Source organism: Neofelis nebulosa, chromosome 3, assembly GCF_028018385.1.
Source record: "Neofelis nebulosa isolate mNeoNeb1 chromosome 3, mNeoNeb1.pri, whole genome shotgun sequence".
Classification (NCBI taxonomy): domain Eukaryota; kingdom Metazoa; phylum Chordata; class Mammalia; order Carnivora; family Felidae; genus Neofelis; species Neofelis nebulosa.
In genome coordinates this window covers 37,342,084-37,359,889 of record NC_080784.1, presented here as the reverse complement: position 1 = coordinate 37,359,889, position 17,806 = coordinate 37,342,084, and the positions used below count along the sequence as shown (strand labels likewise).

The 17,806-nt window shown below is 41.2% G+C and overlaps 1 long non-coding RNA gene across 1 annotated transcript in view; it reads right to left on the bottom strand.

Moving 5' to 3' along the window:
* Positions 1–2,931: 2,931 nt before the first annotated feature.
* LOC131506638 (uncharacterized) overlaps positions 2,932–17,806 on the bottom strand; it is a 59,832-nt gene continuing 44,957 nt past the window's right edge. Inside the window, exon 2 of the long non-coding RNA XR_009259074.1 lies at positions 2,932–3,231. This is a non-coding gene — a long non-coding RNA (uncharacterized LOC131506638). The remainder of the gene's footprint in view (positions 3,232–17,806) is intronic.

The window sequence follows — 17,806 nt, the reverse complement described above, 5'->3', positions numbered from 1 at the left end:
AATGACATTTGTGTCTTCTCTCTGCCTTTCTCTGTTCTAGTACTTGCAAAGAACTGTCCCCAACAGTGAATATTTGAGCCATAAACATTTTGAGTAGTGATGGAACAAGATAACATCTGGATCTCCTACAAATGCTCCTCACAGCACCACACAGGATCACATGTCAAAATCGCAATTTAAGGACATAGTTCACTTCCAAAACTTATTATTTTGGGGAACACCACCCATAAAGTATTCCATAGCTATAAATATTACTAATATTTACTTTATTTGCAACAGTGGCTCACCATTAGCAGCAGACAGGGCAATGGATACTTTTCTCCGTGGCAAGACTGCAAGCAAGACCAATTGATGAGGCTCTGACGCTGCTGGCCTACCTGCTCTTGTCCAGGTTCCTGGGCACTTTGACCTTCACCTTCCAACTCCGTGGTTCAGCATTTCCTGCTCTGATTTTCTATTTGATGTCAGTGAATTATTTCAAAGAAGTAATGTTTCTATGTTGATTGTTACCCTTAAATTCTCACAGGAGACTTGTAATACTTTTTACAGTGTTCCCATTTTCTCAACTGATTTTTCTCTGCATTTGGAAAAACATACACAATTCCTGTGAAATGCTGGAAAAGAATTTCCACCCAGAGGGGTGCCTGGGTGGCTCAGTTGGTTAAGAGTCTGACTTCGGCTCAGGTCATGATCTCACAGTTTGTGGGTTTGAGCCCCACGCTGGGCTCTGTGCTGACAGCTCCGAGCCTGGAGCCTGCTTTGGATTCTGTATCTCCCTCTGTCTCTGCTCTTTCCCCACTCATTCATTCTCTCTCTCTCTGTCTCTATCTCCCTTTCTGCCTCTCTCTCTTTCTCTCTCTCTCAAAAATAAATAAACATTTAAAAAATTTTTTAAAAGAAGAATTCCAACCTAGAATAAACCCACCAGGCACAGGCTGGTCAGTCCAAGTCAGACCCTGGACAAGAATGTCTTGAGACCTTTTCCCAGAGCTCATGGCAGGAGGGCATGAGGACCCAGTGCACCCACTTTTCACTCAATATCTCTCCCCTGGCTGCCATCCATGGTTTCATGATTCCTGCCCCATCTGTCCAGTCCATTCACACCCAAACTCACCCAGACCTGCCTACTGCTCCCCTATCTCTTCTGCTCAAATTTACCCTCTGGCTTCTCTCTATAATCCCAGCCCACACACACAAAACCTCCTCTTCTCACATTCCAATTTTCTGAGCAAAATCAGTATCAGCCATGAGTTTGGTCTGATCGCCACTGTGACAATTTAATTAAAGCAATTCAGACTATAAGGTATAAATGATACATAAATGTCCACTTACTTTCATTATGATGCTGAAAAGATCACTTCATCATACTCAGCCTCAATTTTTTCATCTATAAAATGGAGATAAAAATTCCTAGCTCACAATATTTTTGAGAAGATGAAGTAATATAGGTAAAGCAAAGAGCTAAGTGCCTCCCTCTCCAAAGAGGACAGTATTAAATTTTAAAGGAAGAGCTTTTGAGTACAAAAGAGTTTTGTATCAGCTACTGGAGCCCCCAGGAACAGAATTAGCTGTATTTGCAAATCCAAACACAATGGGGGTGTCTGCGGAGGCTTCTCCTCTCCTTCCCCAAAAGGCCCAAATTCACTAGCCAAACATCAATTCCAGTAACTTCTCCCTCTGCAGGTTTCCAAAGTAAGAACTGGATGGGGAGGTTCAGCCCACCAACCCAAAGCCTAGCCCGCCACTGCTGCCTCCAGCCTGGCCTGAAGTAAATGCTCAATAAATGTTTGCCAAATTGAATTTCCTTCTCCCTGGATTAATCATGGCAGCAGCAAGGAACTGGCCCCCTCTGGGGTGGCTCCAGTGCCCACAAGCTTCATGAGTCATGTCTTGGAAGGCCTTGCTGCAGCCACCCCCCTTCCTTTGCCTCTGACCTCTCCTGCTTCTTCAGCATGTTTATGGACATAATTACAGCGTGCTATTGATTTCCTGACAGCCGCCTTGATGTAACTATTTTAGAGAATCAAGCTAATTTCATACATTGAGGTTTTTATGGTCTCTGGCAGACTCAACCCTAGAAGTCATTTTGTCTCCTCCTAGGGCACTCCTGGCGCTTCTCAGAAACTGCTTCTCCTTGCCCTGCCTTCCCTGAAGCCCAGCTGGGCTGCCTTACATCCACACCCAGTCTTCTCCTTGCCTCTACATTCCCATGGTCACACGACTTGGCCATGCCAGGGGGAAACAGGGAGATGTGGAGGCCTCAGGAAGTCAGAGTGGTGGGTAAATTCAGGGGGAAAGATGGGACCCAATTATACCTCTAACTTTAACAGCCTGTGTCTGCCCCCTTAGTTCCCTGTTACACTCCGAATGCATTCCCGGGCCCCTTCTTCCCTACCTGCCATTCAGTAATTTATAGTTTGCAGGATCTTTTAAGAGATATAATCTTATCTAATTTTCATATCAATCCTCTGTGCTATTATGTCCATTTTACAGATGTAAACCTACAGAAAATGAGAGTAGAAAAGTAAAACAGCTTGGTAATATAAAATGTTAACAAGGAGCATATGAACACCCTTCACAAGAAGGATCCCCATGGCTATTTCTTCTTCTTTTGGAGATACAGAGTTTCAAAGCCAAGATTTAAACAACGAGACTTCTCCTGCCAGGCCCTTTCCTCCACAGGGAGTCCTCCTCGCTGCCCTTTTTCATTTCTGTATGTTCACTTCCCCTTTACACAGCCTGGTCTTGGCCCTATTCTTACACACCTGAATATGGTCCTCCCCTGTCCACCCACCCAGCTCACACCTATCCTCAAAGGACCTCCTTGAGTCTGCCTCCACCAGGAAGCCTTCCCTTATGAATCCATCTTTTGGTGACTCTCCTTAATATGAACATAGTGGACACATTGTCTATAATATTAGATAACAAATGTACATAAGTAGGCATTTAATAAAGTTGTTTCATTCTCAGAAGTCCCATAGTATAGTGTGTGTGGGTTGACTGAATCGCCACCATCCATTTGCTGATCGATGTAAATGTTCCAATTTCCCACAAGCTTCCATCCTCTTATTTGGGGAGATAGGACACCAGGGAAGTTGAGTTCACCCCTGGTTCCAAAAGTAGAACCCAAGGCTAAGGCCAGGCCAATCAGTCACCATGTGATGTAAGGTGGTCCAATCAAAGGGAACATGTAGACTGTTACCAGATGCTCTGAGAGAGACTTCCTCTTTCCTGTGGGATACAAAAGAGAGGAGAGAGTCAGAGCCAATACCAAAGAAGAAGTCAAGAAATGGAGAGAGAAAGTAAGTCAAGGTCAAGCCATGTTGAGCTGCAAGATCAAGCCTTACCTGAAGCTGACAAGCTCTTTCTCATACTTTTCAGTTGGATGTGCCAATTCATTTCTCTTTGCTTAAACCAGTTTCAGTCAGAACCTATAGCTCCAAAGGGATGCTAGTGCAAGTACCTAAATAGTGATGTTTGTTCTACAACAGTGTATATCAACCTAGAGGCAGCATAACTCTCCATTCAGAGCTCTTAGTTTTTATTTATTTTTTAATGTGAAATTTATTGTCAAGTTGGTTTCCATACAACACCCAATGCTCATCCCAACAGGTGCCCTCCTCAATACCCATCACCCACCCTCCCCGCCCTCCCACCCCCCATCAACCCTCAGTTTGTTCTCAATTTTTAAGAGTCTTTTATGGTTTGGCTCCCTCCCTCTCTAACTTTTTTTTTCTCCTTCCCCTCCCCCATGGTCTTCTGTTAAGTTTCTCAGGATCCACATAAGAGTGAAAACATATGGTATCTATCTTTCTCTGTATGGCTTATTTCACTTAGCATAACACTCTCCAGTTCCATCCATGTTGCTACAAAAGGCCATATTTCATTCTTTCTTATTGCCACATAATATTCCACTGTGTATATAAACCACAATTTCTTTATCCATTCATCAGTTGATGGACAATGCTGATGCATAGGGGCACTTCCCCAATGTTTATAGCAGCACTTTCAACAATAGCCAAATTATGGAAGGAGCTCTTAGTTTTTAAAAGAGGATACCAAAACTACATTTAGCTCTATTGATCCTTTTATATGACTAATTAGATTTTTTGGGTTTTCTCATTACAAAATAATACATGTCCATTAAAGACACTAGAGATATCCCACTACCATTCATTAACAACCAAAATGTATTTACTTTTGTTTTAATATTATTTCAATATATATAATATTTCATAAAATTGGGATCATCATTATGCTGTGTGTGTAACTTTAAATCCTATTTCTCTCACTTAGTAACAGAAAGTTACCTCAGTGTGAGGGACAAAGTGGCCAGATTGCCTGGTTCAAACCCTGTCTCTGTTATTAATATCTGTGTGACTTTACAATTCCTGCCATGTCTTAATGGCCTCATATGTGAAAAGAGTGTAATGATAGCACCTGAATTATAGGTATTTTGTGAGAATTAAATAAAGTATTTCATGTGACACCTGACATACAGAAAGAACTCAGTTTGGGACCGGGTGGGTTTGAGATGCTTATGGCTATTCAGGAGAATGAAACAGTGGGCATTCTCGGCTGTGGGAGTCCATCCTGTATAGGGACACAGGATGTAGAGTAGCATTCCTGGCCTCTACACACTAAATGCCAGTAGCACCCTCATCCCACTGGTCTTTACAACAAAAACTGCTTCCAGACATTTCCAAATGTCCCCAGGGGGATAAGATCACCTCCATCAAGAATCACTGCCTCACGGTATTTCATTATTGTTATGTAGCTAGAATGTACAGAACACTATTATATGATGCTAGTCTCCCGTATCTTTCCACTGTTGAAACTTTAATGGGAATTTCTTTTGTATTTCACCATCACATCTAATACTGAACTATTAGCTTGATTTGTTTAACTTAATTTATATTTTTAATTTATACTTTTAAATTTTAATTTAATTTAATTTTAATTTTAATTTTTAATTTATATTTTTAATTTACATCCAAGTTAGCATACAGTATAACAATGATTTCAGGAGTAGATTCCTTAATGCCCCTTACCCATTTAGCCCATTCCCCCTCCCACAACCCCTCCAGCAACCCTCTGATTGTTCTCCATATTTAAGAGTCTCTTATGTTTTTGTCCCCCCACCATGTTTTTATATTATATTTGTTTCTCTTCCCTTATGTTCATCTGTTTTGTATCTTAAAGTCCTCATATGAGTGAAGTCATATGATATTTGTCTTTCTCTGACTAATTTCACTTAGCATAATACCCTCCAGTTCCATCCACAGAGTTGCAAATGGCAAGATTTCATTCTTTTTGATTGCCGAGTAATACTCCGTTGTGTGTGTGTGTGTGTGTGTGTGTGTGTGTGTGTGTGTATATATATATATATATATATATATACACCACATCTTCTTTATCCATTCATCCATCGATGGACATTCGGGCTCTTTCCATACTTCAGCTATTGTTGACAGCTGACAGCAGCTATTGCTGCTATAAACATAGGGGTGCATGTGCCCCTTCAAAACAGCATACCTGTATCCCTTAGATAAATACCTAGAAGTTCAATTGCTGGGTCATATGGTAGCTCTATTTCTAATTTTTTGAGGAACCTCCATACTGTTTTCAGAGTGGCTGCACCAGTTTGCATTCCCACCAGCAGTGCAAAAGAGATCTTTCTCTGCATCCTCGCCAACATCTGTTGTTGTCTGAGTTGTTGATGTTAGCCATTCTGACAGGTGTGAGGTGGTATCTCATTGTGGTTTTAATTTGCATTTCCCTGATGATGAGTGATGTTGAGCATTTTTTGCTCAACATTTTGTAAGTGATCTTACATTAATATTTATTAAATTTTTCCCAAGAGATTTTTTAAATGGTTATTTTATCAAATGTGTTTAGGGAATCAACTGGAGTTTTTTCTATCTCACTGATCCCTGGATTGTATTACTAGATTTCATAACATTAAATTATCCTTCCATTCCTCAGATAATGATTAACTAGACAAGTTATAGTATTCATTTCTCAATATTGCAGTAGTTGTGATTTGATGACATTTTATTTAAAGAAAGTCATTTCCATTCCATAAAATAAACTTGTGTTTAGTATTATGTTTTACTTGTGTTTCATTATTAAGGTTATGTTGGTTTCATAAAATAATTTTGAAAGTTTTCTGTCTTTTTATATAATTACAAATGATTAATTTCCTCCTAAAAATTACATATTTCTGGAGATTTGATCAACTAAGCTGATCAATAACATTAAGTGAAGAGCATTTGGGGGTAATTAATTCTACAGTAACTTTCTTTTTTTACAATTTCTTTAAGTTCTCTTTTTTTGAGTCAATTTTGGTGATTAATATCTTGCTATAAAATTATGTCTTGTAATCAACATTTAAAAAATAGTATAGAATACAATATATTAATCTCATGAAAAGCTTTATAACATCAGTAGCTGTAGGTCCATCCACTTTCTAATATCTAACTTTGCACATTTCCTTTTTTCCTGTTAGGCTTTCTGGATTTACACACTACTATTCTAATTCAAGAAAGATTTCTCTGTTCTATGTTAAATCTCTGTGTGTTGTTTATTTAAATATTTAATTAAATATTCCATTTTTATTTAAATGTGTTAATAAAACCATTTAGCCTATGAATTTACCCCTTTGTACAGCTTTGACTTTACCCCATAAACTTTTACATTAAGTGTCTATTTTTTGTTGCTTTATAGATTGTCAGTATTTCTTCTTTGACCCAAAATTATTAAGCACAGCAGTTTTTAGTTTCCAAGATCTCACATGTGCCTTTTTAAAACCTTTATTTTTTTTATCTATTCTTCATGTATGATGTTCTACATAAACATGGATTTTCAGTATTTAATGAGCTTTTCTTTTAATTTTTGTCACTGTTCTAAGAATGGCTAAAAGAAAAGTTTATTATCTGTTCGTGGATTAAAGTTTGTTATATATTTTTATTAAATAAAATTTAGATATCTCATTTTCCATGTACTCTGCACCCACATTTATTTTTCACTTGCCTTATCTGCATTGTTCTGAGCAAAATACATGGTCTTCCACAAATATTTTTTGTTATTTTCTCATATTTTCTAATGATTTTGCTATAAATAGTCTGATATTAAATGATTTGGCATCATCTACTATTTGCTTTATGACTGCTACATTTTTATGCTGGATTTTATTTTCCAATTCAGTTGTTATTATATTCATATTGTCATTCTTGCATTTTTATATATTTTCCCGGTATCTTTTACCAAGCCTTTTATTTCTAATCTTTCCCTGTCAATCATTTTGTATTAGATTTGTGTCTTGTAAACAGCATATAGTTGACATTAATTATGTGGCCTAATCTGAGAGTCTATGTATTTTAATGGGAGGGTTGACCCTTTTATTTATTGCCATAATTGTATATCTGGATTTATTACTGTCATTACATTTTATTATTTCTGTCTATGGAACTTCCTGGCTTTTTCTTATTATGCTTGTTTTTTGCCTTGTAATTCTCCATTTTTAAAATTTCTATTTACTGGGGCACCTGGGTGGCTCAGTCAAACATCTGACTTCAGCTCAGGTCATGATCTCACGGTTTGTGAGTTCAATCCCCGTGTCTGGCTGCTGACAGCTCAGAGACTAAAGCCTGCTTCTGATTCTGTGTTTCCCTCTCTCTCTGCCTCCCATCCTACTCACACTCTGTCTCTCTCTCAAAAATAAAATAAATATTTTTTTAAAAAGCATTTTAAAAATTTCTATTTACTAAAGACACTATGAATTATTCTCTTTGACTTTTTTTTCTCAAATAGTTTGGGGGATGGTCAAAAATATATTTTTAGCTCTTGGGAGTTTTAGAAAATAATTTTGAGCTTTATTTCTCCAGTAGTCAATATCAAAAATAAAATAGTTTCTATCCACTTTTCCCTTGAAGATGAGGAAACTAGGATGCTTTTTACTACTTTCTACTCCTCTTTCACCCAATTTCTTTGTTTATTCTGGAATAAAATGGGGTATTAGAGCCCAATTCTGTTGAGGGTTTTTTTCCCCACTTTTGAGAATAACTTATTATTTTCCATTCCTCTTTATAGCCATGTTAACAAGAATTATTTAGACTTTACCCCATGGTTAACTGATTCAGTGTTTCAACCAGGCTTTTTATTTGATAACCTCCCCATGCTTAGGTCTTTATTTTGATACATCTCTATATTGACGGAAATATATTCTTAAATACTTTTTTCAGGAAGGAAATGGACCTTTTACACCTTATGAGCTCTTTTATTTCTGGTTACGTTTCTCTATGTTCACACCTAAATGACAGTTTGACTAAATAAAAAAATACTTGAGTCATGACTGTGTTCCCTCAAAACTCTCTAGCCCTTTATATTAGAGCAAGTTAAATACTATAATAAGACACTGCACTTATGAGGTTGACATTTACAGAGCCCATTGTAGGGGCCAGAGGGAGCCTTCCATGAGGTGAATCAGGAACTCAGGCCCTTTCCACTGTCTCCTGGGGTCCTCTGCCAGACTCTGTGAATCTGGCTGACTAAGGAGCAGAGAAAGGAAGAAAGAGGAGACTAACAGCTCTCATGGCAGATTTTAGGATCCAGAGCAGAAGTAGCATATGTCACTTCTATCCACAACTCATCAGCAAAAACTGGTCCCTGGCTCACCTATATTGGAGAAAACTGGGAAATTCTGTCTTCCTCTGTTTCCAGGAGAAAAGAGAAATGACTTGATAAACACAGAGCCCTGTCTGTGCCTCATGGCTGCCCTATTGCTCTGGGGCATTTGCAGAGACCTTGAGGGATATTTTAGTCTTAATTTTTGCAACTATATATTCAACATGGTTGGGTTTTTTCTCCTTCCAGCGTGTTCATAATACTTTATCTTTTCAATTTGAAAATGTAGCCAGTATGTATGTAGATGCAGTTCCCTTTAAATTTATTTTGCCTGCACATTTAGGACATTTTGCAAGATACATTTTCCTCAGTTATGACTTTGATTTTGTTTCTGAAGAAATTATTCTGGTTTATTCTTCAGCAATACCTGTAATTCCTAGATTGGATCTCCTCTCTTCTCTACACCTATGATCTCCTCATCACCTACATCTCCTTATTCTTTTTCCTCTGAATAGAAGCAGATTTTGTTCTTCTCACCAGTGATTTGCATTTTACCAGTGTTAACTCCTGCCTTCACTACCTCCACCTGCATTTTATTTATTCTATTGGAGCTAAGAATCCTTCAACTGCATTTTATTTTAGCCAGCTTCTCTGCAGGCTGCTTTCACCTCAATTTGCTTTTCTTCTTATTGTTTTTTTTATTTTATTTTTAAAGTTTTTTATTTTAGAGAAAGAGATAGAGCACATGAGCAAGGGAGAGGGGCAGAGGGAGGGAGAGAGAGAATCTTAAGCAGGCTCCACACTCAGCCCAGAGCCAGTATGGGGCTTGATCCCATGACCATGAGATCAAGACCTAAGACAAAATCAAGACTCCGACGCCTAACTGACTTAGCCACCCAGGTTCCCCTTATTATTTCTTTTTCTGTTGTCTTTTTTCTTGGATCCTTTTGTAGCATTTCTGTTTATTCATTTCCAAACAGGACATAATCCACCCAGAACAGTGGTTGCCACTGGGCAGGACATGTGGTTTGCCCTTGGCCTTGCACACTGTTTAGCTGAGTAGGGTTGCAGAGTTTCAACACAAACACCAGATAGTAAGGCTCATCCTTCATGTCCTAGCAATACTAACCACAGAAGCACACAGGCCAAGCCTAGACAGAGATCAAGAACTTTCTGACAAAAGTCATACATTATCATGAACTGGTATCCTGAACAGAAACACAAACTCTACACTAAGTAAAGGCTACATGTCAGCCAATCCACACTTGGACATTTGCAGATATAGTGCTTGTGTTCAAAACATGCACAAAGCACCTAACCCCATGCAGGGCCCCAAGACCAGTGAGGTTGGGGCTTCCCTGAGTCTCACCAGAAAACCAAGGGTATTTCCCCTGACAACCACCTCCTGCAAAGTCAGCAGAGAATAAAGGAATGGCTCCTCTGGAGAACAACACACAGCTGCAAACCAAAGCCAACCTTAGCTGGGTCTTAAATGTGCTGCTCCTGTAGTACTACACATGCATCGTATTGATTGTGTATTGACATATTTCTTGATCTCACAGGGAGAAATTAATGTTATCAAAATCTGGGTTAGCCACCCCCCAGTTAAGGTTTTCTAGCCTTCATTTTGACTCTCCAAATGAAGCCAAAATTATTGTTTTCTTTTCTCTTTTTTTTAATGTTTATTTATTTTTGAGAGAGAGAGAAACAGGGCATGAATGGGGGAGGAGCAGAGAGAGGGAGACAGAATCTGAAGCAGGATCCAGACTCTGAGCTGTCAGCACAGAGCCCAAGACAGGGCTTGAACTCATGAACCGCGAGATCATGACCTGAGCATAAGTTGGATGCTTAACCAACTGAGCCACCCAGATGCCCCCCAAATATTTTTTTTCTGGTTCCCAGGTGCAAAACTAGTGCTTTATTAATTAATAGTTAGGCACTGTTGAATGAATGGATGAATGAATGAATTCAGGAAATAAACCAACATCTAAACCAGGTCTGCCTGAGTATAATGATCAGAATTGATTATCCCTATTTTTTTTCTTTCTTGGGAGGAATTAGGTACTTTTAAATTTCTCTTGTTGTAAATGTTAGGACAGCTACTCACGGGAGACATGTGAGCCCTACCTAACTGGAGCATGCAGGAAGCCCAACCAGCCACCACCTGCCTGCTGTCCCAGCCCCTTTCCCAGCCATGTCTGCTGTCACCTGTCAGGCTCCACTGCCATCCAGGATCTATGGCCACCCCTTCTCCTCATAGCTCTTCCCTATTCAGCTTCCTGGGAGAGGCTCCTTGTTGTTCCCAACCTTGTTACAGCTAAAGATCTTCCTCCTGGGTCCTGTCTGTCTCTCTCTAACTCTGGGGAAATGGGAGGGGTGAGACCTGCTGCAGATATAGACACTCCCAGGTGTAGAGACATGAAGACCAGAAGAAAGATTGGGGTCAGGTTCAGAGACTCACAGTGAAGAATAGTGTGTTCTGTAAAAATGGCAGACTACAGCCCCCAAGCTTCCACATCTGACAGCTAAATATGTGATCAAGGTGACATGGTGACATGATGACAGGCATCTCTGACATAAATACAACCCAGAATGTAATGAGGATGTTGCCTACCCACCAGCAAAGTCCCAGGCAGGATACCCTACATGATGCAAACTGAAGATCAGACAGGCAGCCCTGGTTCCTGATCAAGGTCGCCCTGTGTAGGGCCAGGTAATGAGTCCAGAGGGCTGGGGATGGCAGCAGGTTTTGGAGCAGGTATGAGCAGCATCGACAAGGGAGCAGCAGAACTGACATGTAGCCCCAGGTCTTCCACTAACTAGCTGTGCAATCTCAGACAAGGGTTACCTCCCTAGGCCTTGATATGTTTTCCTATGAAACTGAATAATAACACTTGCTTATTTCTCTCATTAAGACCCACCTAGTTCCTGTCCTGTATTCCCCTCACCCATCTCTTGGAGCTATTTAACCACAGCCCACAGGTGGAGCCCTGCTGGGACCAGCAGCCAACGGTGTCTTCCTTGAGTGCCACTTTAAGCTGTAAATTAACAAGATTTGTGATAACAAGGACTGTGATATCTGCCTTACATATATTGAATAATTTAATCCTCAGAGGTAAGTACTATCATTATTCCCACTGTCATTGGTTTAGATGAGGAAACTGAGAAACAGAGGACATAAATTACAGCCCAAGGTCATATGCTAGCAAGTAGTAGAGCCAGTCTTGACCTTGCTGACTCACTGCCACAAAACTCAGTCAAAGCCAGATTTTCTGCAAACCCAGCCCTCACCTTGTACCTGTGCTGTAGTTCCTAGGCCTCTGAATTCTTTCTGCCAACCATGTTTCTGCATTACATTCTACAGGCATTACTTCAATTCCATCCTTATTTCCTACAGCTAGAACTCTTATCTTTGTAACATGCTCAGGATTTCTATTCCTACAAAATAGGACTGGAGTCCTGGCCAACGGGGGCTATTACCTGTGGTCAGTCATTCTTGTACTGATGCCCCCCGCCCCAAGATGGAAGCTGCTCCAGGCAGGCACTGGGTCTAATCCATTCATCTTCCCTTGAAAGTGTCACTTCAGCACAGCCCAGAGCAGGTGCTCAGGTAAGGCAGATCAGGTGGCTTCTGCCTTGGTGGCTCCTCCACCTATGAGCATGCCCTAATGGTAGGGGTTCACCTGGAACACCAGCTGTGACTGACTGAATATGGAGGCAGTTAATCCCAAACATCAGACACAGCAGGGCATGGGGGTCAGACACCCCTAATGGTAAATCCCTTCTCTTCTATTTCATCTGCTCTTTTGTGCTTTCTCTTTTTTGGAGGTAAAATTTACATATGAAATACATAGGTCTTTAAGTATACAATTCAACGAGTGTTGCCATATGTATACAGCCACATGGCCAGTACCCCAGTCAAGATATAGAACATCTCCACCCCAGAAATTTCCCTCGTGTCCTCTTCCAGTCAATCCCCATAGGCAACCACAGTTCTGAATTTTATCACTGTAAATTTGTTTGACCATACTCCTGGACTCCATATAAATGGACTCCTTTTGTCAGGATTCTTTCCCTCAACATATTGGTTTCTTTTTAGTTATCTTTGTTATTTATTTCTTCTTGATCGCTGACTGATAATCCATTGCATATGGGGAGATCAGGCATCATTCATTTTGTGATCCTGAGAATGTTACAGGACTCTCCCATTTATTCATTCATTCGTTCACTCATTCACTTAACCAGAAGTTACCCTCTGCCTCGTGTTATGTTTTCTAAGATCACGCTGATAACACCTGCTGTTGTTTGAGTGTTTAACCAAGATTAGAGAGACAGTAAACACAGGGGTGGACTCAGTAGCCAAGCAGCTTACATACGAATTCTGGTTTCAGCCCTTACTCGCTGTATGACCTTGGACAAAGTACTTAACCTCTCTGTGCTCTGTTCTCTCCTCTGTAAAGGGATTGACTGAGGATCAACTAACCTAGTTAATTTTCATAAAGTTCTTACAATAGTGCCTGGCATGGGGTAAGTACCATGTAAGAGATTGCTATTATTACCAAATATCTACCAAGCCTTAGTACACGGCAAGTATTCATTAAATCATAGCTGTTTTCATCCTTTTTATATTAGCCTTCACAGACACACAGGAAAGTGGGTGCACTATCAGTTACCTGGAGCAGTTCAGGGCAGTGGGAAAAAGGAACCCAGTCTCTCGGCCACTATGACAAATCAGCAAACCTCTACCTAAACTCAGATGACCAGCTTGCTCTGGGACTTGTCTAGCTGGCACTGAAAATCCCAGGAACATCCCTCAGTCTTGGGAAAACTGGGACAGTTGGTCACCTAGTCCAAAGCTCAGTCTTCTTATCTGTTAAATGGGCATGATAAACTGTGTTGTCTTCCTCACAGAATTGCTGAATAAGCCAATGAGAAGCCTGTAGACGTGCCATCTGAAAGTAGAGAGTGGTGCTTGTTTTGTTTCTGGGAGCGCTAGAAAGCATACTAACTCTTGATCTCAACTTTGAATTCAAACCTTAAATTCAATCTTGAATTCGAGTCATAGCTTCTCAGCTTCCAAGTCGAGTAGCACTGAGCCCTGTACCTCCCCTGGGTTTGCAGCTTCCTTGTTTATAAAATGGGAATGGTCATATTCAGCCCCCAGGGCTGGTGTGAGGCCTCATATGGAAAAGTACTGTCCGTACGGAAATGGTACAAGTTAAATGGCAGTTAATGTGGTATGGGGGCCCTATGTCCCAGGAACTCACTCCCAGTTCTAGTCCTGTTGCCCTGATGCCTGACCCCAGGCCTCCCTGGAGCCACCCTCCTGTCAGCCCAGGAGTATCTCACCCCTGTGTCTGACTTCCTGGTGTCTGACCAGACCCTGGACCCTGATGGCCTGCCTGAGGTACACAACACAGGGCTCAGCCTGGCAACCCTCCCACACGCTCTTCCACCAAACCCTGAAGTCAGGCAAATGACTGCTGGAATCACAAGGCCTCAGCGGTAATCAGCACGCCAGGCCTGAGGTAATGGAATAACCCTGATGCAATTATATATTGATTGCAAGTATTATGGCTGTTGCTGATTGCTTCTTATTGATACAAATCCACTGGGCTGCCTATTTGGATAAAGTCAAGTGAGAATGAGGAGAGAAGGGGGAAGCAAGAGGAAGAGGGAGAGAGCGGCAGGAGGGAGGAGGAGGAAGAGGAGGAGGAAGGAACACATCACAGTGGCTACCCATCAGTTGAGCAGCAGAACCACAAGGTAGCCCTCAGCCTCAGCCCCTACCCTACTATACGCAGGGCCACCATTCCATTTTTACCCCATTCCCTACAACTCCTGGACACCTCCCTGCCTAACAAGCACACCCACAAAGAGGCCTTGACACCACGTTTCATAGTGCCAGAGAGGAAGGTCAGGAATGATGGGTATTCCTGTTCCACAGCCATGGCGAGTCCAACGGAAAAAAACACCAAAGGCAGCCAGTCACCGGGATGTAGCCAAACCGGGATCTGGGAGGCAGGAGGGTTAGGATTCAGGGGTCAGCTAACACCCTGTTTCCAGCAGAGGGTCAACAGGACACCACATAGCCTTCTTGTTTCAGCTACTATACTGTAAGCAAGTGTCCTCTTCCAAGTCTCTGTGGTACCACAGTGTTTGCTCTGCTGTGCTTTCTGGTGGTGATTTCTGTCTCTCACAGTCCCTGAGTGTAGTGCTGGCATGCTGTCTAGCATTTCCAAGTGCAAGAAGGCTGGGATGTGCCTCATGGAGAAGTTCTGGGTGTTAGAGAAGCTCTATTCAGGCACAATTTTTAGTGCTGTTGGCAGGGAGTTTGATGTTAATGAGTCAACAATATATAATTCTTAAAGTGTTTTTCAACAGAAACACACCGAAAAGGGGGTGCCTGGGTGGTTCAGTCAGTTGAGCATCTGACTTCGGCTCAGGTCATGATTCACATTCGTGAGTTTGAGCTCAGAGCCTGGAACCTACTTCATATTCTGTGTCTCCTCTCTCTCTCCCCCTGCTCGTTCTCTCTCTCTTTCTCTATCAAAAATAAATAAACATTAAAAAAATATAAATGGAAACACACCTAAAATAGCATTATGTAGTGATCCAATGATTTAAATGTTGTGATGGAAGGTTGGCAGGAACCTAGCCCTGAGTGTCCTGTAGAAGCAGCAGTCAGCAGCCACAAACTCAGTGTCCACAGCCACTCTGTGGGACACAACCACCAAACCTAGCATGTCAGCTGCACATGCACACATCACAAAACAAAGTAAATCCAGGGTCCCCTGTCTAACTCTAGTTTCCAACATAAAGGAAGTCTTGAGTCTTCTGGTAGGTTACTGACTCTGGAATATGAACAACTTTATCCCTGACTGTTCAAAGCTATAACTGAAGATTTGTCATCATCTTGTGCAATAGGATAATCATGGAAGAAAACTGTTGTGTGTCCGTGGGGAACAGACTACCTATAAACTTAATAACTTTGGAAAATCTTGTCTTTTTTCCCTTTAAATAGGTGTCATAATTTGCATTTGAAAGTCAGTCTTTTTCAGACATTCTCTGCAAGGGTTCTTTTAAACTTCCTTTCTTTGCCAAATGCTTTAAATGCTGTGTCTCCTTGTCTTCCTTCGATTCTGACTAGCCAACAGGAGGTGAGACTGAGTTGGAGGGAAGTCCACATCAGTGATGTCTGAACAGGTCCCAGACAGTAGTCAACAAGCACACATGTGTTCAGAGGGTCACAGGCTGGCATGCTCTTCATTTTTGTCTACACAACACCCAGGTAATGTCTTGCACCAGGTAGGGACTTACTATGCAGAAGCATGTCCTAGTCATGGGGTACCTGGGTGGTTCAGTTGGTTAAGTGTCAAACTTTGGCTTAGATCATGATCTTATGATTCATGAATTCGAGCCCCACATTGGGCCCTGTGCTGACAGCTCAGAGCCTGGAGCCTGCTTTGAATTCTTTGTCTCCCTCTCTCTCTGCCCCTCCCCCACTCGTATTCTGTCTCTCTCTCTTTCTCTCAAAAGTGAATAAACATTTAAAAAAAATTAGCTCAGTCGATTAAGCATCCAACTTCAGCTCAGGTCATGATCTCACAGTTCATAAGCTCGAGCCCCACATTGGGCTCTGTGCTGACAGCTCAGATTCCTCAGCTTCAGATTCTGTCTCCCTCTCTCTCTACCCCTCCCCTGTTCACACTCTCTCTCTCTTTCTTTCTCTTTCTCTTTCTCTTTCTCTTTCTCTCTCTCTCTCTAAAAAATAAACAGACATTCAATGCAATCCAATCAAAATTGCACCAGCATTCTTCTCGAAGCTAGAACAAGCAGTCTTAAAATTTGTACGGAACCACAAAAGACCCCGAATAGCCAAAGGAATATTTAAGAAGAAGACCAAAGAGGGAAGCATCACAATCCCAGACTATAGCCTCTACTACAAAGCTGTAATCATCAAGACAGCATGGTATTAGCACAAAAACAGACACATAGACCAATGGAATAGAATAGAGACTCCAGAATTGGACCCACAAAAGTATGGCCAACTAATCTTTGACAAAGCAGGAAAGAATATCTAATGGAAAAAAAGACAGTCTCTTTAACAAATGGTGCTGGGAGAACTGGACAGCAACATGCAGAAGAAGAAACTAGACCACTTTCTTACACCATTCACAAAAATAAACTCAAAATGGATAAAGGACCTGAATGTGAGACAGGAAGCCATCAAAACCCTAGAGGAGACAGCAGGAAAATACCTCTCTGACCTCAGCCGCAGCAATTTCTTACTTGACACATCTCCAAAGGCAAGGGGATTAAAAGCAAAAATGAACTATTGGGACCTCATGAAGATGAAAAGCTTCTGCACTGCAAAGGAAACAATCAACAAAACTAAAAGGCAACCAACGGAATGGGAAAAGATATTTGCAAATGACATATCGGACAAAGGGCTAGTATCCAAAATCTATAAAGAACTCACCAAACTCCACACCCAAAAAAACAAATAATCCAGGGAAGAAATGGGCAGAAAACATGAATAGACACTTCTGTAAAGACATCCAGATGGCCAACAGGCACATGAAAAGATGCTCAACGTCACTCCTCATCAGGGAAATACAAATCAAAACCACACTGAGATATCACCTCATGCCAGTCAGAAGGGCTAAAATGAACAAATCAGGAGACTATAGATGCTGGAGAGGATGTGGAGAAATGGGAACCCTCTTGCACTGTTGGTGGGAATGCAAACTTGTGCAGCCACTCTGGGAAACAGTGTGGAGGTTCCTCAAAAAATTTAAAATAGATCTACCCTATGAGCCAGCAATAGCACTGCTGGGAATTTACCCAAGGGATACAGGAGTGCTGATGCATAGGGGCACTTGGACCCCAATGTTGATAGCAGCACTTTCAACAATAGCGAAATTATGGAAAGAGCCTAAACGTCCATCATCTGATGAATGGATAAAGAAATTGTGGGTTATATGCACAATGGAATACTACTTGGCAATGAGAAAGAATGAAATATGGCCTTTTGTAGCAACGTGGATGGAACTGGAGAATGTTATGCTAAGTGAAATAAGTCATGCAGAGAAAGACAGATACCATATGTTTTCACTCTTATGTGGATCCTGAGAAACCTAACAGAAGACCATGGGGGAGGGGAAGGGAAAAAAAAGAG